This window comes from Uloborus diversus, chromosome 6 (assembly GCF_026930045.1).
Source record: "Uloborus diversus isolate 005 chromosome 6, Udiv.v.3.1, whole genome shotgun sequence".
Classification (NCBI taxonomy): domain Eukaryota; kingdom Metazoa; phylum Arthropoda; class Arachnida; order Araneae; family Uloboridae; genus Uloborus; species Uloborus diversus.
The window spans coordinates 42,772,799-42,795,029 of NC_072736.1; the positions used below are offsets into that span (position 1 = coordinate 42,772,799).

Here is a 22,231-nt window from a genome sequence, read left to right on the forward strand (position 1 = left end):
GTACAGTTTTACAGTATTGTTCTAACTTCGTAAGAGCAACTATTTAAAGTTTAAAAGAAAAGAAAAACTATACATTTCTCAATACACCACCTTTTTTTTGAATTACAAGTAGTGCAGAAAACGTAAAGGAATAGAAATAGTGTAATTTTTTTCTTCAGGCTAACCAGACTAATAATATGCAGATGAAGTAAGATAAAAACAAGCAATACAAAAGAATTTCCCAAATACAGCATTCAGGATTAAATAAACAGCAAGACATGAAACATGTGAAACGAAAAATTATCTCAAGTAATATGTTACAGAAACGTGAAGACCATGATTTTTACATTTTTGCTGCAGGATATCGCAAGGAGCTGAATTTGACACATTTCGGCATTTCTCCCCCACCCCCTCCCATTTGTTATAAATTTAAAAACTTATGATTTATATCCACACCTACTCTTAATTTCAAGCACTTTAAAATAATATTTATTTTTTTTCAAGATTTTTTTTTTTTTTTTTGGAACAAATCATGAAATTTTAGTGAGATGAGGGCCTTCAACAAAGTGGCTGCCCTTAGCTATAGCTTGTTTAGTTTATAGGTATATCGTTTTTTTCTTTTTAAATCTCTGTTTTAGCTTCTAATTTGTTGATATAATCGTCGATTCTTTTTAAGTATTACAGCTGAACGCATGCTCGATCAGTCGACATTTTCACTTATATAGTACTTGCCCTAATCGTTTTCAGTTCAAAATAGTGGTTTTTAACACATTTAAGCAACCCAAGTGACAGCTTTACTACGAGTAATACAGTGTACGCTGTCCCCTTCCCCCCCCCCCTCCCCATCAGAAAAGGACATTCACTATTCCCTTCATTTTCACTTCTGAACTATTCAAAAAAAGAAAAAAAAGCATGATTTTTTTTTCTTTTAAGATTTTGTGAGGTGAGTTGTTACTATGTATAAAGTCCTTCCAAGGCTGGGGGGGGGGGGGAGAATGTCCCCTTAAATCCGCGTATGCAGATGACCATTGCCAGTTTGACTCATGAGAGTGCAACAGATGATTTTGGTTAGCCTTGTTCTAAAATTTGCTCTGATGAGTTTATTTGGACATTAGTTTGAAGAAAGTGCAGTTTGCCAGTTTGTGTTATATTATCCATTGTAAGGGATTAGAAGGCGTTTTCTTTGAAAAGATTTTCTTGTCGAAGATCCAAGATATAAATTGTTTCCTGCATCAAAAAGGTAAGAAGTAAAAAGGTTATTTATTCATTGAAAGAAATGATTTAAATTTGTTTTTAAATTCCTATATTATACCTTTGAATGTGCATAAAAAAGAAACTCGTGATAACGTTTAATCGATATACTCTATAGTTAAATTTAGGGATGCGACGATAAGCAAATTTGCCGATTAGCAATTAATCGGCCGATTAATGATGATGATGATTTTTAATACTACAGTTTTTCCATAACCTTTTTTTTCTTCTTTTTTCAGAATAATGTTTCAAAATTTCATCCAATCTTTCTGAGCAAATTTTCCTATTTTTCAGTAAAGTTACGTTTTGTTAATTAAGGCTGAAAATTAAAATATTTAGTTAATAGTTACTTGTATTCATTAAACGCCTTTCACAGCTGCTTTTTTTGTCATTAGTAACTACTTAATCCAAGACTTTTATTCTTTACTAGTGGTACACGAACGGCTTCGCCCGTAGCAGAAAATTAAAAGGTCATTTGGTTGGCCTGTATATTAACAGATAACGAATGATGAATTTCCCGCCAATTTGCAATGTTCATTTGCTCGCCCATGTTATGGTAATTTGCTCGTCCACGTTATGATAATTTGCTCGTTCACGTTAGGATAATTTGCTCGTACACGTTATGATAATTTGCTTGGTAAATGTTCTTTAAATTTGAATAGAAAAAGAATAAAATCGAAATTTTGAAAAATCCGCTTCGAGGTGCTCCCCCCCCCCATGCTACGAACTCATGTTTTGCCAAATTTCATGAAAATCGGTATAAACGGTTACGCTATGCGCGTAACAGATAGAGATCCAGAGACAAACTTTCAGCTTTATTATTAGTAAAGATAAAGATGAAATTTATAAGGTAATCTTAATGCACTAAGCTAAAGTTAGGGAGTAGAGAAAAGTATTGACATATGGAAGCATACTGTAACATCGAAAATGCGCAGATTTATTCGAAACAGGAAAAAAATAAATTAACAACATTAACATTACTTCAACCATCAATTTTTGTTTAAAAAAAAATAAATATATACATGAAATTTTAAAAAATCAAATGATGAGTGAAATAATGAAATAAAGGCGACTTAGTGTAGGAGGAAATATATATGAACCATCAGAAAATAGTTTATATCCTGACAATCCTGAAATACTCATGTTTTTGTAGTATTATTTTAAAGTACCCGGGCTAAATTCTTCGTAATAGTGTAACGCGAACATCAGCTGTGGAGATTAATTTATATTTCATTCAGTTTTACTCAAAATTGTATTGCTTGTCTTTTATTTTAGGCAGTCACTTTCATGCTACATGTAATACTTTTGTTGCGGAAAATTACACTCATTTATCATTAATAAATTTATTCTCATTTTGGTTTCCTTTTTTCATTTTGATTTTAATAGTCCCTTTAAGTTCGTTATAACGAGGTTCGACTGTATTTTATCAGATTTGTGTGCGTGTGATCAAATCCTAACTTCAGAATCTTACCACCGTAGTTTCCCATTTTATTGCGTATAGTCACTTTCACAGGCCCGTCATTTACGGGGTCAGGGGGTCAATTGACCCCCCCCCCCCCTCCCATCTTGATTTTTGAACCTTCATGTTTGTACACATGACTAGCCGTTGATTTAGTTGGTTTTCTGTAAAATTTTTATTGAGTACAGACTCTTTGTCTATTTGGGAAAAAATTGAAACAACGGGCCTGCAACCCCCCACCCCCTCCCATCAAAAAAAAAGACAAGTAATTGTTAAAAAAAAGAGCACATAAAATCTGTCAAGCAAATTTTTATTTATGTAAAAAGGCAAACAAACAACTTCTTAAAAAAGGTAAAACAAATCATTGCAGATTAAACTCCCCATGGGTATCTAATTAAACCCCCTATAATGGGGGTTTTCCTTCAAAAAATCTAATTTTTGTCGGAAAATTTCGAAATTTGGCACAGAGGTTCGTTATTGGAGGCTCAGGAATTCACACAAGGTCATTTATGTCCCTCTATGTGGGGGGCGGGGGGGACAGACAACCCCGCATTGGGAGTTCTCCGTATTAAAAAGAAAAGTTTTTGTCCGATTTTTTAAAATTTGCCACAGAGGTTCTTAGCTGCTCAAGAATCACGCAGGGTAGTTTTCATCACTTTATAATGGGATGGGGGAGGGGCGTTCCTTGAAAAAATCCAATTTTTGTCGGATCTTTCCAAAATTTGACACATAGGCTCTTTGATGCACGGGGATTCACGCAGGGTAGTTTTCGGCCTTCTATGGGGGGGGGGGGGAGGCAACCCCTATGATAGTTTCTCTACAAAAAATCCAGTTTTTGTTGGATCTTTCCGAATTTGGCAGAGTTTCGTTATTTGATGCTCAGGAATTCTCATAGGGTGGTTTTCTTTCCGCTATGGGGGGCAACCCCCATACGGGAGGGGTTCTTATAAAAAAAGTTTTTATCATATCTTTTCCAAATTTGGAACAGAGGTACCAGTTCACACATGGTAGTTTTCAACCCTCCATGATGGGGGAGGGGGGAGCAACCTCGCATTGGGGGTTCTCCTTACATAAAAAAAAAGTTTTTTTCTGATCTTTTCTAAATTTGCCATAGAGATTTTTTGATGCTCAGGAAATCACGGAGGTTAGCTTTCGTCAATGCAACCCCGATGGGGGTTTTCCTTCCAAAAAATTCGTTTTTTGTCGGGTCTTTCCAAAATTTGGCATAGAGGTTCGTTCATTGATGCTCAGGAATTCTCATAGTGTAGTTTTCGCCCCGCTATGAAGGACAACCACCAAATGAGGGGTTTTATTACAAAAAACCAGTTTTATCATGTCTTTTCCAAAATTGTCACAGATGTCCTTTGACGCTCGGGAATTCCCGTTTTCGTCCCGCTATGGAGTGGGAAACCACGTGTGTGCGTGGGGGGGGGGGGCTTATAAGAAACCAGTTTTTGTCTGATCTGTTCCAAATTTGGTACATTTGTCTTCTGATGTTTCGGAATTCTCATAGTGTAGTTTTCGTCCCGCTATGTAAAAATCCAGTTTTTTTCGGATCTTTTCCAGATTCGGCCCAGATATCCTTTGATGCTGGAAATTCACATAGGATAGTTTCCCATGGGGTAGTATTCATATGGGGTACTACCCCATGTGATTAAAGAATCTATGTGCCAAATTAGAAAAAAATCTGACAAAAGCCTGGATTTTTGTAATGAAAACTCCCCTAATTGGGGAGGGGGGGTGGTGCCCCTAAAGTGGAAAGAATATTTCAAACTGTTTGAACTACATCGCGATGTGAGGATGGCGGTGCATCACGATGTAGAAATTCCTACATCGCCCTGCCCCTACTGGGAATATAAAAGTGCTACTTCCTCAGCAGACATTGGGTTCTGAAAAATAAATCATGTGCCACTTTTATGCACAGTTAGAGCGATATATGCTTGGGAGAAAATTGCTGAGAAGTTTCTTCTTCATCGCATCGCATGAAAAAATTCCAGAAAAAAATAATTATCCAACTTATACCACAAATTTCAAAGAAAAAGTACAATAAAATGGACAACTTTTAAGTTAGTAATTTGTTCTAAAATTAGATACAGAAAATAAAATTGGATAATCTTAAGAAAAAGCTTACCTTTTTCTTTTTCCAATTAATTATTTGTTTTATTAATTTTGCTTGTATGTAGAATGTTTATTTGGCCAAATTTATGTTTATTACAGGAACTTTATTATTGCATGCACTTCATACTTCATACTTTGAAAACAATTCTCTGCCAAAATTGCAAAAGGTATTTGAAAATATAAATCTTTAAAAAATGCAGATGTGAAATAAATCTTTTGTAAAATTAATTTAGTGTAATGTTTGTTAAATAATTATAAAAATATACCTTTGCTTTTTACCCCTAAGTTTTTATTTTTATTTCCAAACATGTGTAACATGAAATCAATGTATAATATACGAACATTTAGAATATTGTTATAATTATGAAAAAGTCTTCGTCTGTCCTTGTTCCGATTATCTCCGTGATGTTGGATCCGTCCTAAAAAAGTTTCAAAAAGAGAATATATACATAATAAGAAAAGGTTAAGTCCATGGGTGTATGCCCTTATACACATGGATCTTTTTTCTATTTCGAGGAAAGTTTTACGATAAAAATTCAGCAGTTTATTTCTGAAATAAAACATGTTTAAGTGATTTTTGTATGCATATTTGAAGAGTTTTTACTGTGGAGGGAGAAGGGTCGAGCTTCCTCATAGTTTCAGAAAATTTCACACTGCCTTCAAAAAATTTTACTTGAATCCACGCGCACCCCTGCCTAATACTCTTTAATTCGAATTACGTGCATATCCTCCACAATTGTTCTACGAATCTGGCTTGATAAGGAAGGGGAGCAAATCTCCTAGTGGTGTCTGTTTTGGTTCCAGATTCAAATGAATCATCGGTCACCCCTTATTTAGAAAAAGCGTCCTACATCACTGATGAAGATCACCTTCTTCATCGTGTTTTCTGATGTTTCCCAGCTACCTTCAAACAGATTTGCGAGCAATACATAAATTACGTAATTGCTCATTATAGGCCAGCAACTTGTTTTTGATGAATACGAGCAAGGAACCACAAAAGATGAAGAACAATTATGTAGATCACGTTCTACGACTAACATTGAAGTCAAAGTTGAAGACTCAATCGATGTAACTGTCAACCAAAGTGAATTTCTGGCTAACACTAAGAACAAAATGGGCCTAACTTCTCTCCTGACAATGTACTTGCAAAGAGGCGGTTGCACAGTTCATCAAGCATCGGGTGAACGATGACTTATTTATAGTTTTAACAGCGATCGATAAAGCTAAGAATGGGGTTGAAGCTTGTGTGATCGGTGATGACATGGACTTACTAGTCTTGTTAAATGTTCACACACCATCAGAAAACAAATTGAAAATGGTGGTACCAAAGAAAGGCAATCAGCAGGAGAAGGTGGGCACTGTTTCGGACATTCAGCGAAGCATTGGAGATATGAAAGGTGTACTCTTTGCAATATACCCCTTCACAGGATGTGACATCGTACTATCTTTCTACAAGAAGGGAAACATCACCGTATAGGGAAGTGTAAGCCAACAACGCTCTTCGTACGAAGCTTCTAAATCTTTAACGATTCCAAAGCTGACCCCAGTGCGGTGGCTGACACAGGAAAGTATTTTTTTTCTAACGATGTTTGGAGCAAAGAATACTGAAGATCTAGATAGCTGTCGCTACCAGTGTTACTTGCAGGCTATTACAGAGCAGTCCATACATTCATTGTTCAAGTTGGCTTACCCTCACTTCAACAGCTACCAGGCAGCACTCATATAGAACCTACCACCAGGTTCAGCAGCGGCTGGATGAGGAAAAAAATTTACCTCCAGTGGGGGTGGAAGAAGATTGGTGAATACCTGAGACCAATTACAGCAATGCCTTCTGCAACTCCCTAGGAATTACTTTCCCTCATAGTGCGTGAGCACGTTTAAAAAGCCGAATGCGTCCATAACTGCGAGTGCCGAAGTAGTGGTCTAAACTGTTCAAGCATGTGCAGTAATTGCTCAGGTCTAGGAAGCAATAACAGGGGCACTAATATCATAGACGAAGATCTAGAAGAGGACGGTGGTATATGCTTGAAGAGGACTGAATCCTGGTGAATACTTTACATCACAATATGTTACATTCAACGTTCTACATTTTTATTAAACATTAGTATTGAACTCGTTTACTAACATCAAAAAGTTTGATAAAATATGGTTGTAATATACAGGCAAATATGCCTATTTTCTAAAGAAAAAACTTCAAAAGCTGCACTTATAATAAAAATGTTATTAGTAAAAATGATATAACTATAAATCATAATTGTTATGAATTTTTATAATTTAAAATCATCTATGTTTAAAATACATTCATTCTGATTGCGGCATCGTCTAGAGAATGTTTGGGTTTCTCCGTGCCGCAGATTTATATAACCACGGTTCATGAATGCTTCTTTTCCCTTAAAAGTAGAGCCCCTTGAATAGGTGGTGAGGTTGTCGTTCCTTCAAGGGCTAATCACAAACATACCACCTGCCCATAAATCGCAATTTGCTTTTACAAAACACTCCTCATACAAAAAATTAGTTTGCTGAGTGATAATGAATTTTTTTTCCAAAAAAACTAAAAAAATACGAAAAATTTCTATTTTTCACCTATTGTAACTCAACAACCGTTCACTTTACAAAATAATGTTTAGAACCATTTTGTTCGTAATTTAATGTAGGTTATTTTGTATATTTCACTTTTCGTGCTAAACACCGTAGTTTTCTAAATATTTCGGAAAAACTGATAAAAACTACTAATTTACCAACTTTTCTCCCCCCTCCCCCCAAAACCCGACGCTGAAAACGGTGTAACTTTTTACTAAACAATATGTGGACAGTATACAACAATTTGGAGTTGACGGGAAACTTTTACTTTGGATGTTGAGGTTAGGCCTTTTTTCGGTCTATTTGCACCGTACTATAAGCACTTATTGCTAGAAACATCTGCCGCAGGGAAAGAGATTATATAAACAACGTGGGGTAAGCTGGTAAGCATATTGAAGGATTGGTATATAGTATTTGTTTAAGAAAATAAAAATGCAGAATGAAACAAATTTGAACTATTAAACTAAAAAATACACTTCGTTTAACAGAATTATTTTTGTAAAATTCATGGAGAAGAATGAAAACACATAACCATGTAATATATTCCATGTTGAAATTAAAAGCTTCAAAGTTCTATGCTTTTTATGAAAGCGCTGTATTTATCATCTGTGTTAGTTAAGCTACGGTGGAGGGTTTTTTTTTTTTTTTTTTGTAAGTTTAAATTCGTACAAACTCTTTAGTCATGTTTGTAATTTTTTAACGAAATAAAGGAAGTACGCTTTTGGAAACAAATGTCAACGAACCAACATTTTCTTTTACAAATAAAAAAAACAACGCTAGCTAAGCCTAACGTGGAGGTGACTCAAATTAACACACACAGAATTCTAAACCTAATCGAACCGTTCGTTTTCAATTTTAATGTGTTTTAAATACAACTACATAACAATACATAAAAGAAGGCACATTGCACATACAAATTTCAATAAATACTAACCTTTTTTATGAATCCTTTAGTATAATTGAGGTAAGATAATTAAACGAGCAAGTACAAGATTGAAACGAAAACTCCCAGAATGCAATGCAATGTGACGAAATCGGGACGAAATAATTTCGTGAAAAATTTGAGATTTCTGGTTTCGTCAAATATCACGTGATTCGGTGACGAAGGGATCGTAGAAAATAACGAAATAGTGCTCGAGGATTGCCGAATCGTCAAAATTGATCGTTTCATTTTTGACAGTGCTCGACTCTCGGCGGCTGTGGCCCGGATCCCCCTTTATCCACATCTTCATACTGTCTAACCACGGATTGTATGGAAAGGCAAACATCCGGTTTACGCGCGGAAATGGAAGCATCTATTAGTTTTCAGGGATGTCAGATTTTGCAGATGTATGTTAGCCTCCAAATTAAGCAGAGTCTCATTCAAATAAGCGAAATACGCGCATAAAATTTTTATTTTCCCCCTCACTCAGATGGAGTCACTTTACCTGGATGTTTGCCAATTCCATACAATCCGCGTGGTCAAACAGTATATACTTGTGTGTGTGTTTGTGTGATGTATAGTTTTGATTTTTATAATGAGTGTTTTGACCCTCTGTCATTCTCTTCGCTGCACTGCTATGTGAGTAAAGGTTGTGTAAGGGGGGCGGGGGGGGGGTGTAATTTCCTCCCGAGCTGATTAAGCTCACGGTGGCTTTGTTACTTAGCCTTCCATGTTTTATTTTTACAAAATAAACGCAGCTTATTACTTTAATAAAACTAAAACCTATTTTTAGTGAAGGAAATCAGAAAAAAATCTCTGATTCAATATATATCTGTTTGTGGGTTGTGGCCTAGTGCTTCGCTTCAGGGCAGTTGCACAGTCACTTTTCATGAATAGTCATTTGTACAATCGAGCATTTTAAACTTTCTCTTCCTTGCAGGGACTACTCCTGCTAAGAAAATAATACTGCTAATCAAAGGCGTTCCTCTTGACAAGAAAGAAAAGGTAAAAAAGAAACACGGGAATTGGGTGGGGAGATCCTATCGTCTCGTAACATACATCTTCTTTAACTTGAATAATACAAAAGTCTCTTATTCCAATTCCGTCCCATTCATCTGAAGAACATCTCTTTTACTTTTTTCAACGATGTTTTATTTTGCGAAAATACTCATTTTATGACCAGTACTTGTTATATCTTATCTCAGAAAAGCTGATTAAGCTCACGGTGGCTTTGTTACTTAGCCTTCCATGTTTTATTTTTACAAAATAAACGCAGCTTATTACTTTAATAAAACTAAAACCTATTTTTAGTGAAGGAAATCAGAAAAAAATCTCTGATTCAATATATATCTGTTTGTGGGTTGTGGCCTAGTGCTTCGCTTCAGGGCAGTTGCACAGTCACTTTTCATGAATAGTCATTTGTACAATCGAGCATTTTAAACTTTCTCTTCCTTGCAGGGACTACTCCTGCTAAGAAAATAATACTGCTAATCAAAGGCGTTCCTCTTGACAAGAAAGAAAAGGTAAAAAAGAAACACGGGAATTGGGTGGGGAGATCCTATCGTCTCGTAACATACATCTTCTTTAACTTGAATAATACAAAAGTCTCTTATTCCAATTCCGTCCCATTCATCTGAAGAACATCTCTTTTACTTTTTTCAACGATGTTTTATTTTGCGAAAATACTCATTTTATGACCAGTACTTGTTATATCTTATCTCAGAAAAGCTGATTAAGCTCACGGTGGCTTTGTTACTTAGCCTTCCATGTTTTATTTTTACAAAATAAACGCAGCTTATTACTTTAATAAAACTAAAACCTATTTTTAGTGAAGGAAATCAGAAAAAAATCTCTGATTCAATATATATCTGTTTGTGGGTTGTGGCCTAGTGCTTCGCTTCAGGGCAGTTGCACAGTCACTTTTCATGAATAGTCATTTGTACAATCGAGCATTTTAAACTTTCTCTTCCTTGCAGGGACTACTCCTGCTAAGAAAATAATACTGCTAATCAAAGGCGTTCCTCTTGACAAGAAAGAAAAGGTAAAAAAGAAACACGGGAATTGGGTGGGGAGATCCTATCGTCTCGTAACATACATCTTCTTTAACTTGAATAATACAAAAGTCTCTTATTCCAATTCCGTCCCATTCATCTGAAGAACATCTCTTTTACTTTTTTCAACGATGTTTTATTTTGCGAAAATACTCATTTTATGACCAGTACTTGTTATATCTTATCTCAGAATAATCTCCCTCTCGAAGAAGGAATATATGATATAAGCAGAGCTGTGGAGAGTACACACCACACACCAATACAAAACAGCGGAAATGGCTCAAATAGCCTTTTTCTACAATTAAATATCATAAAACTGTCAACATTCGGTCTTCCTTTCAGCTTTTAAACTGACGAGCTCCACTGGCCTAGGGGACAATCGTTAGACTGTTTCATTGAACGTAACCCGTTTCAGGAATCGGAGCCATTATATGCCCTCCCTCATCATATACCGAGAAATTTGGCGAAGTCTTTTTTATGTGACGTGAAGAGACTGGACCTCAGAATCATTCTCTCAAGAGGAGCTTCTCTAGTTCATAGCCTTTACTTTTTTCTGCGAGTTCGAGGTTTGGCTTTTTTTATTTGATTCCCAGGATATTTTTTGCTCATCATGTATACATAGTTTTAAATCAATTTAAAGATACGTCAAAAAAAAAAAAAAAAAAGATTTAACAACCTTTATCTTTTTTAACACTATGGTTAAATGCTAAAGACGTTTGCAGAGCAGGTAAGGCACTGTTTATACAACTTGAATTATCAACTACAAATTTGTTGAATATTACAATTTTTTTCTTTCTTGGAGAAAAATAAAGCAGATTCAGTTTAAAGGTTTGAAGGCTGCGGGATTTTCCTTTAGAAAATGTTAGGGTTTCTTAGAGATAAAGTGAGCTAAATTCAAATGAGAAATTTTCGACTTAGTTTTAATTACAGTTTTGCCTCCCATACAGTATTTTAAGTATGCTTTAAAAATCGACGTCAATCAATGTGTTAAAAAATCAGCTATTTTTTATTATTATTAAAAGACTATTTTTCAGTATACTTTCTACGTCATAACCACTGCGTTTTGCTTCCGGCTTTTAATTGTTTTCAAAAACAATGAAAAACAGTAGTAATTATAAATATATCATACTTCCGCTGTTTAATTCTTGCCAAAAAAGAACAATGAATTAATGAATCATTAATAAATTTAACAAATAATTTCAAGGCAAGCATATTTATGGGCGTTTTTAAAAGCTTTTTTTTTTCGCTGTACTTGTTCAAAAGTGTTTTTAAATTCGATCATAGCATACAAATCAGCAATATTGAAAAAAGGTTAATAGTAAATATAACTTATTCTTTCTTAGTGTGAAACACGTTTTTTTTTAAAGAAGGATAGAATACAAGTAAATATGTTAAAAATTTCAAAAATTCATACCTCAAATAAATTTTAAAGCGTAAAATATTTAAAATTAAATGTAAGAAATGTTTTCAATTCCAAAGTCTATTTCTAAAAGTTTGGTTAGCACTAAAAAGTATTAAATAAAAGAAGTATATGGCTTCTTGTTGGCAACACTCAAAAATTGCAGTTGATCAGAATATCTTAATGATTATGTTAATTCTAAAGCAATAATTACTTGTAAAATAAAATTAAAAATTTGAGAGAAGAGATAGCTGCTTCCTTCAAAATGAACATAAATAAGATCAACTTCGATTTTTGAGCGTTGCAATCAAGAAACCATAAAAGTACTTATTTTATGCACTTTTTAGTACCAACCAAGCTTTAGAAATAGTCTTTAGAATTGAAAACATTTTTTACATTTTATTACAGCTCCCAAACATGAACTTTGTTTCACTACTTTTGATGCATATTAATACTCGCAATTCAATGCAAATTATCTGGGAAGAAGTGCGATTTTTTATTTATGTATTTTTAAAAAAACTTTAATAACAAGAGTTTTGATATCAAGCGCATCATTAAATGTTTTCTAGATGCATACTATAATAAAATAATACAAAAAGAATGTTATTTTACCTAGGGCACTCCGATGAGAGATCGCTATGACAAATTTCGTCTGAAAAAGTTTTGTCTTTGCTCTGCAAATTTTGTCTGTTAGATTCAGAAATTTCGAGACATAATTGCAAAATTGTAATTTCAAAATGCCCAAGTGTTTCTTTTCATTAGATGTACGCATTGGTGCATGCCCGTATTTTATCATTCGGCAAAATTTGCATTCGGCAAATTGAGAATTTCCCCCCTCCTAAAAATATAAATTTGGGGCGCCTCTGCTTTTATCAATTGACTTTACTTGTCAAATAGCACCTTTAAAACTCTAATTTTTATTCTAATAAAGAATTAGATGCAGAAAAAATAAACGAAACTATCAGTAGTTGAAATAAATTGAATACTTTTTGTGCTTCAAAATCTTATAGATTAAACAAGGGGAGCACAAAATTTAATTTAGGAAAAAAAAAGAAAAAAAAAAACCTACAAGCACATTTCAGGAAAAGAAAGTGAAATATGTAACTGTTATATTTTACTAGGATAACTTGGGAGCAAAAAATATCGAAAAATTCTCCAGTCCTACCTTTCAGCTGAACTTTTAGAGCAATGAGCCATATTTTAAATTTATTTCTGCGGTGACTACTTCTTTGTTTTAGCGGAGTGTTGAACAGAACGTGTTGCGGAGTGAAATTTTCAAATTTCATCACTGTCCTCTTCACGTGAAAACACATTTTAAACTGATTCCCTAGTAGCACAAAAAACCGAACGACGTAGAAAAACTTTCAAAACCAATATAGAACTATATTTTCACCGACGTCGAACTACTTAAAAACTTGCCACTTCCGTTACGTTCACGAATATCGGCCCTGAACATTCAGGAATAACGGTCCTGAATATTCAGAAATAACGGTTCTAAAACCGATCGACGTAGAAAAATTTTCAGAAACTACATAGATCTATATTTTTACCGACGTCGAACTACGTAAAAACTTGCCACTTCCGTTATGTTCACAAATATCGGCCCTGAACATTCAGGAATAACGGTGCCGAATATTCAGAAATAACGGTTCTAAAAACCGATCGACGTAGAAAAAGTTTCAAAAACTACATAGAACTATATTTTCACCGACGTCGAACTACGTAAAAACTTGCCACTTCCGTTACATTCACGAATATCGGCCTTGAACATTCAGGAGTAACGGTTCTGTATCGTCACCCCAATTGCTATAAGGCGACAATATGTCATTTTTTTTAGATACAATAATTTATAAATAAAGAGTTTTTACACTTCTTTCAAAACATATTCATCATAATAGCGGTTGATTTTATTAAGTGAGAAGGTTTTGTACTATTGCTCGGCACAAGCATGCAATTTCATACATCAGATGCATTTGTGTTCAAGATACATGAAGCTTAAGCATTTTCCCAATTTTATTAAAGTGAAACCGTGCTTTCTATTTACGTACTTAAAGTACAATGAAATATTAAGAAAAAACCCTTTAAAAAAAGGAGAAAATAAACTTTTCAACTCAATATTGAAAGAAAATTGCCCTTTTTCTAAAATTCTTAAATGAAAAAACAAGTAAATTGAAATTTAATAAATAATAATTAATAAACTAGGATTAAATAAGACGGTTAAAATCTTTCACGTTTTGTAAATACGATGGCTTTTGCATTTTGCAGTATAATACAGCAAAAATTTCAGAAATAATTTCTGCTTAACATTTTTTTTGTCAGTAAATAAAAAGTAGTAAAAATAAAGCTTTCTTACAGTAAAAAAACAGTCAACCTTCAAATTCCAATAAATATAAAATAATCATTAAATATATTTTACTTATTATGCATAAATCACCATACTATACCTATAAATGACATCTTCAATAAAACAATAACCACATCAGTAAAAACAGTAGAAAGAACAGAAAAATAAGAGTATACTTATGTTTCTTCTAAGCATGAGACTACAAACTGAAATTGTACTTTTTCAGCAATACTTTTTAGTAGTAATTTTTAAAAGCAGTAACAGAGGAATGCAGGTTGAGGCTCTTAGATTTTCTTTTATGCAAGGCATGAAATTACTTAGTAGTTTTTCAGTTTTTGGGAATAAAGTTGTTATTCAAGAGTTAAAGACTTCTCGTAGCAAAATACAATATCTTGCCAAAATAAAGAGTAGAAACAAAACTATTTCTTAAAATATTTATTAAAAATGAATTAAATAGAACTGGTTTACATAGTATATACAGGAAACACTGCATCAGCTGTAAATATATGAAGTCAATTAAACACACTAAGGTAAAGACCGGAGCAACACAATCTAATCATCCATTCACCATGGAGAATTGGGATTGTTCGCAGCACTCAATCCTTTCCACACATGAAGTCTTCAGAATAGTTAACCAAATCTTGTTTTCACGTATTGAAATAGCATAGGGAGCACCAGCTAAAAAACATAAGAATTAAAAACATTAAACATTTTTTACTGTACAAAATAATAAACCATCAATTTTTGGCTATTTTGTGATAGATTATGGAAAAGACATGGAGAATTATTTTTCCTACTTATCGATAACATACAATCAATCGACTGTATACTGAGTAAGAACAATCTGTTTTTAGACAGTCACAGGGGAGAATTGAATTAGTCATGTTGATTGTACCAGTAATGTAATGTTAAAATTGCAAAAAATGCACTTTTCTTTGAAATAGTATGAATGGCGCAGCCAAGGAGTTTTGGAGTCGAACCTCCCGAATAGAACTCTCAATTTCAACACATATAGCAGGGTTTAGTTTTTTACCAGGACATGGAAAAAAACTAGGTTTTTTGCAGGTAGAAACTGTGGTGAAAACCTAGAAAATACTGTCAGCCCTGCTTAATCAGGAAACAGTTGAATGAATACCCAGCTTATATGAATAAAACCTCTAAACCTCTTGGAACCAAATATTTCTCCACAGACGCAATGTTAAAGATCCCCACTTAATCGAATAATTTCCCCCAATAATTATATAATATTGATTAGCTTTTGTTAACATTTTTGTTGAGAAAAATTTTGAACAGACTAGATATCTAGATATAAGCTAAGAACAGCTATTGACGTAAAAATGTAAAACAATAATTTTCGCTATCAATAGGAGAGGAAACATTCATTTTCCATCAAAATAACTCTTCTAATCCACCTAATTTCTCTTGTCGTTGAGAAATATACACGTTTCAGACAGTAATAAATTGATAAATACAGTACGCTCTTGGTGTCATGAAATCGAAGGAACAGTAAAATATATATATACATATATATAGGCAGAGTTTTCGACATAACAAGGTCATAATCATAATAAAATACTGTTCTAAAAATTAGTCATGATCACTAAAAATAAGTGTAAATATGTAACGAAAAAAAGTCTTAGTAGAATAACAATTGAAATTTTTTAAATGAGTCAAAATTAGAGAAAAAAGAATGCTCTAGTGAAGTAGCAAAACGTAATAATTATCACGACTAAACTTAGCAAAGATTTCAAATACCAAATTGCAGAATGGTTTCAAATGAGATTCAAGCGCCCAGATACAAAAAAAGGTGCTCAAAAGATTGCACCATTCCTTGTGTCTCTAAAGGGGGTTCCCGTTCATATCCCCTTTTTATGGAGGTGAAAATAGAGTCAAAAGGTCCAACCAAATGGTGTGAAAAGTTTTAGGTACGTACGTTTTTTAGGCTTCTCTGCAGGCTTGGCAAGGTTTCGGACACTACGGTAAAAACCCTGGTTTTTACCGTCCTGTCCAAAACTATATTTATAGAAAAATTTTAGTTTGTGACAAAACATCAAAAACAAAATAAAATGTATCAAAGAAATGTTTTATACTGAACATTTATTCAATGTGAACATTCAACTTATTTATGCAGCTGATTTTAATCTAATTACATAGAAGTTAAATTCTTGATTAAAATTTTAATTTGTATGCATTAATTATTTATTTTTTTGATAAAGTAATCAAATTTCCCTATGTTTATACATGTGCAAATGAAAGTGGGGTTGGCAAGCTTTATAATGCCCTGTTCAAAACCTTTGTGTCCAAAATTATTTTCCGAGAAAATATGACAGAATAAAATGTGTCAAAATTATGTTTTCTTTTTTTTTTGACTATTTAATATATTTATTCAACGTGAACATTCAAGTATAAATATATATGTATTTATACAACTGATTTTAATCTAATAATGTAGAAATTAAATTCTTCATTAAAAATTTCAATTTGTATGCATGTTATTTTTCCCAGCCATAAACCAAATTTTTTGACATTTATGCATGTGTACAAAAGAAAATGTTCAAAATATTAGTGAAATAATCGACTTAAATGCAAAAAATTTTACAGTTATAGGATGTATTATACATCAAAAGTATGAACTAAAAAAAGAATATTCGCAAGTTTTGAAATGTAAATGTTTAATCATTAATTTCTTGTCTTCAATTTAACAATAATTTTCTGAAATTTAAAAAATTGCATAATAGAAAATCCTTGAAACTTTTCTATAACATATTGTTAAACATATGCTGAAAATGAAAATAACTTATTCATTGATTTTATAAAAATACATAAAAATAGTTACTTACAACAGAAAAAAAAAATCGATCGCTACTAATGATGTAAAAAAGATGGCGCATTACAAAATATAGGTGAAACAAGTATAAGAAATAAACAAAATGACTTTTCTTGACCAAAATAAATAATCGCTAAATATTTAAAAAATGCTTGAAACGACGAGGGTGGGTTAGAGGGGGTCACTCTGATTTTGGAGTAACTCACGTTAAACTTCGGCCCCTAACTTCTGCTTAATTTTTTTTTTAGAACAGAACCGCTACCACCAACGCCTCGGAAGAGTTTCTGAATCTACTCCAGCATTTCCGAAGAAAAAATTCATAAGTCCCTTTGTTTTCCGAATTATGTCACCATTCAAAACGTCTTTAATCAATTTCTTACATTAGTGCTCTAAATTCTTCCTAAACAATAGATAAAGCTTGAAAAAAAATCTCTAATTTTATGAATAGTGTTAGTTTTAAATTACTCAGAACTACAACTAGAGTTTAATTTCAGAAATTGAGGGAGTGGGAGGAGGGGCACGCAAGTGTTCTCGGAAATACAAAAAATAGTCGTAAAAAATAGAGTTCAAAATAATCATAAACATTGAGCAAAAAAAAACGTTTGAAAGCTTGCACCCGAGTTTGTTTTGACGTGCAGTGGCAGATTTAAAATATAGCAAATGTTGCAATTGCGCGAGAGGCCCCATAACCATAGGGGCACCGTAGGAGTTACAAAAATGCTTATGATAAATGTTTTATGACTTCTGTGATAGAGAAATAGGGCCCTAAAATGTATTTCGACGGGCCCCAAACTTGTAGCTCCGCCGAAGCAATACAGAAATTACTGTAATTCATATTACAAACATCGAAAAATGAAAGATTCCCATTGAACCGACGGTAATTTAACAAAAGGAAACAAAACCGGTTTCGCCATGTCATATTTGTTTCCATGATCTCCAATTCTGCAATATATCACCAAATGATCGTCAGTCTGAGACGCTATATTAGTTTTGCATTGAAATAAGTAATTAATAACCACAAAAAATCAGTTAATAGGCTTTTTATAACACCCGATCGAAAATAAAAAGGGAAGTGCACAACTGTAACGTGCGCATATCCCACATGCGAAAATTTAAATTTCTACAACTTACCATTTTTGAGTTATGACTTATAAAAGATATATACGTACATCCAGCCGCAAGAAACAACGCAATAATTAACTTGTTTAGTACCTGAATGCAGTATTAAAAACTTTTTCAGGGGTGACTAAAATAGAAATTCATACTGAAATTTAAGTAAACAATTTTGTTTGAAAACAATAACTCCCTTTAATTTGTATTAAAAAATAAAGGTCCTTTTTTTCAAAAACATCGGCCAATTCCATAGGCTTTTTGATGTTTTTAAGGCCGATGAGCCGATGTTTCCTGCAAGTTAGCATCGGCAGCCGATGCCGATGGCTAAATTGTTGAACCATCGGCGCTGATTCATCAGTCGAGTCCTACAAATTACTATAAGAAAGACCACCTCAAGTGTGCATATCTCTACAAATTGCTGGATTTGTGTGAACAATCTACTCCTTGGTACAATCCTCCTTTCCTTAGAATAAATAGGGAGTTGAGGGGTACCGAGTACTCTGTAACTGCTTGGTACTCGGCCAAATTTTGCTCAGATACTCGGCTAATACCGAGTAGTTGTAAAAAAAAAAAAAAAAAAAAAAAATCGAATATTGGTTCAAGATAGAGTTTACAGTTAATAAAAAAAGTCCAAGCAGATAATATAGTGCAATTATTTAAAATTCAAATTTAAATTTTGAGAATAATGAAGTTTGTTATACTTCAATGAAGTAAATCTTTATTTTAATGTCAACAAAAAGTTAATAAAACTTATTTATTAAAAATGAGACAAAAAAGGCAATTATAGAAAATATGAAATTTTTATATTATTAAATAGATTTTTGGTACAAACAAAATTTATATAAAAATACCTTCGATTTAAAAATAAAAGCAAATAAATCATTTTTTTAAGCAAATAAAACGTTAAAAGCAGAAATGTGCAGGAACACTGCAGACACATGTTTTGGCATTACAAGGAATATCTTTTTCAATCCACAAAATGTGAGCTTATGTGTTAAAAATATCCGACAAAAGTCGGATATTTTTGTAGTACATTATTTTTGTATGTATTTACATTCATTAGCTCACTTTATGCACTACAGAAAGAGACCTTCCTTGCAACGTAGAAGCACAGGTCTGCAGGATTTCTGCACATTTGTGTTTTAACACTTTATTTGCTTTAAAAAATTATTTACGTTTGGCAACTAGAACTATAATAATAGGTTGATATAATTTGTTTTAATTCCAACTTGGTTAATCATACCTTTTATTTATTTGCTTTCTTCTAATTTTAAAAAATAACATTTTTGTAAAATTTTTGACACAAGCAAAAGTTTTTAAATGATGAATAATTAAATTTCAGATGAAGTTTTGTTTTAAAAACTTATGTGGACATGGAGGTCTATACTACAGTTCCAATGAGTTCAAAATTCATCATGTGTTTGTCTGTGGTTCTTAAAGTATATTTGATATTCAGTATTCGGCCAAGTAGTGACAGGTCGAGTATGCAGCACTCAGCCAAAGTGCTCGTCTCTAATAGGGAGAATTCTAGAACATACAAACACTGGCACACTTAAATACAAGATGATTCTTTTGAATAGTTCATTGATAGTTAAGAATCGAGTTTGAAAACTGATAACATTAAAAAATGATAACAAAAAAAGATTATTTGAACATGCAAATGAATAGAGAAAATTGGGACTGAGGGATTTTGATAATAGCAATAAAGGATTGATAACATTGACCCCAATCATATAAGGCAGAGTCTACTGTACATTTTCTATAATATGATTTCTTACCATTTTTGTCCGGGTCTGCAGCAACATTATTGCTTGTTGAGTATATCCCAAAACTAACTTTCCTGCAGATTTTTCAAACACTAACTAGGTAACAAATCTGTAATAGAAAAAGAAAAATGAATGCAAACAACAGAACTATCCATAAACTAAACACACACACACAAAAGGGGGTAGGTACTTTACATAAATTAGACAAACATCAAAGTTAGGAATCAGTAAAAATCCTACTGGTCCTTCGTACAAGTCAACATGAAAATGTACAAGTCTACAGACATCATTGGTCCGCTTTAAATTTAACCAATAAATATGTCTGTGCGTAAAATTATTTACGCTTTAGGATTGCATTCATTAAGTAATCTTTACTAATAATGAAACTGAAAGTCTGTATTTGGATCTCTGTCTATTACGCGTATAGCGCCTAGACCATTTGGCCGATTTCCATGTAATTCGGCGAACACCTCAAAGCGATTTTTTCAAAATTCGATTTTGTTCTTTTTCTATTCCAATTTTAGGAACATTTTACCAAGCAAATTATCATAACATGGACAAACAAATGCCAACGATATGTGCCAAGGGTCGAGCAAATTAACATAGCAAATTGACGAGGAATTCATCATCCATCATTTGTAAATATACAGGCGAACCAAATGACCTTTTAATTTTCTACGACGTGCAAAGCCGTCCGGGTACCACTAGTTTTAAATATAACTTTCTTATTTTTAGCTAATTGATTTAACATTAAATAAAGCACTACATTCAAAAAATTTTGTAGGGCCATAAACATTTAAATTTTAAACAGCCAGGTGTTATGTCTGAAAACTAATTTCATTAATCAACCCTTAAAATGGGCTACCAAAAATTTGATAATTTAATTTTGCCATTTTTACTTAGTTTCAAATGCTGAATAAAATGTGGATGATTCATATAAATTATGTACTTGTACAGCGATTTGAAAAAAAAAAGTTAATGAATGGTTTGGCTAATAATTAGTTCAGGCATCAACCAGGCTTATGCTTTTGAATTTTTTCTAGCAAAGTGTGATCATAAATTGCCAGGCGCTGGTGGTACCGAGGACCACCGATTTTTTTTTTTTTTTTTTTGTGGTCTGATGCAGGTTTCACTGGTCTGGGACCAGTGGACTAGCCATAATTTTGAACGCTGAACATTTTGCACTATTAACAACAAAATGAACTAATTTCATACACAAAATAAGTGAAACTAGAAACATTTTTTAGTGTTCAAAACCTAAAAGCCCTTGAACTGAAATACAAAAACAAAATTTTGAGCAGCAAAGGTAAACACACTTTCAATCGATATCTAATATTTGAATTGAAACACTGACACAATGCATTTTAGACCAGAAAAACAACTTTTTTTTTCCCAATAATAGTGAAATCCTTTTCCTCGTTTAGTAAAAAGGGACCCTTGTCGAAGTGTACCAATAAAGTTATTTCATCCATCCCAGATCAATATAAAATGCATTGGATTAAAATGAAACTGAGAAACTAATTCCTAATCCTAAGTAGAAAGGGGAAGTCTGCAAAAATTATTTGCATCTTAAAATGCTAATCAAGAAAATGCATTTGAACAAAGTACTTCAAAAAAACTTACAGGACCAAAATAGTTTGGAATATAAAACCATCTTAAATGCATAGGAAATAATGTTATTTGTACATTATTTGCTAACAAATCTTATGCAAACATTACTAAATAAATATAATTCTCTGCCATAAACAATAAAACAAATATGAAAGCAAGTGTATAAATTAAAATTTGAAGGGGTAAGAAAAGAACTGAAATTATTGGGGGGGGGGGGGGGGAATGCTACCTCAATTTTTAAAAGCTGGAAAATAAAAATAACATGGAATAAGATCAACTTAAGTTCAACACACATTCCAAATACTCAACTCACAATAAGAAGAAATAGCGTTGTAAATAATACAAAAATCAGCCAAAAACTACAGAATCATAATATTTTATATTTTGTAACTTTGCTTGTAATGTTACTTACTTAAATTGTAGTGCAAAATGATGTTTCAATATGCTGAATCCAACTTATCAATGGCGTTGTTTCTTTCAAAGTTGCCATGCCGTTTGCCGCCATACAAATACTTACAGACTGAAAGTAGCGTCATCATGATCATGTGACATCCGGTTCCGGAAGGTTGGTCTTGGTTAAAGTTATACAGATTCACGTCGAAATTGGTCAAAAAACGTTTTTCGATGTTTGCAATTTTTTCTATTTTACTACTGATTTCTATACAAATAAGAATATCGCTATATTTTCGTATAATAAAATGACATATTGATTTCAAACGTAAAAATAAGCAGTAAAAACTTCGAGGCATTTATTTTAAAGATTGTTTCGATATCTGCAGCTTCAAAGTTTTTTTTTTTTTTCTTTTAATAA

General features: G+C 32.9%; 1 long non-coding RNA gene across 1 annotated transcript; it reads right to left on the reverse strand.

Moving 5' to 3' along the window:
* Positions 1–14,571: 14,571 nt before the first annotated feature.
* LOC129224701 (uncharacterized) lies at positions 14,572–21,907 on the reverse strand. Its single transcript, XR_008580709.1, has 3 exons — positions 21,833–21,907; positions 19,822–19,918; positions 14,572–14,781 (listed from the first exon to the last, which is right to left on the reverse strand). It is a non-coding gene; the product is annotated as an uncharacterized LOC129224701 (long non-coding RNA).
* Between the last annotated feature and the right edge of the window lie 324 nt (positions 21,908–22,231).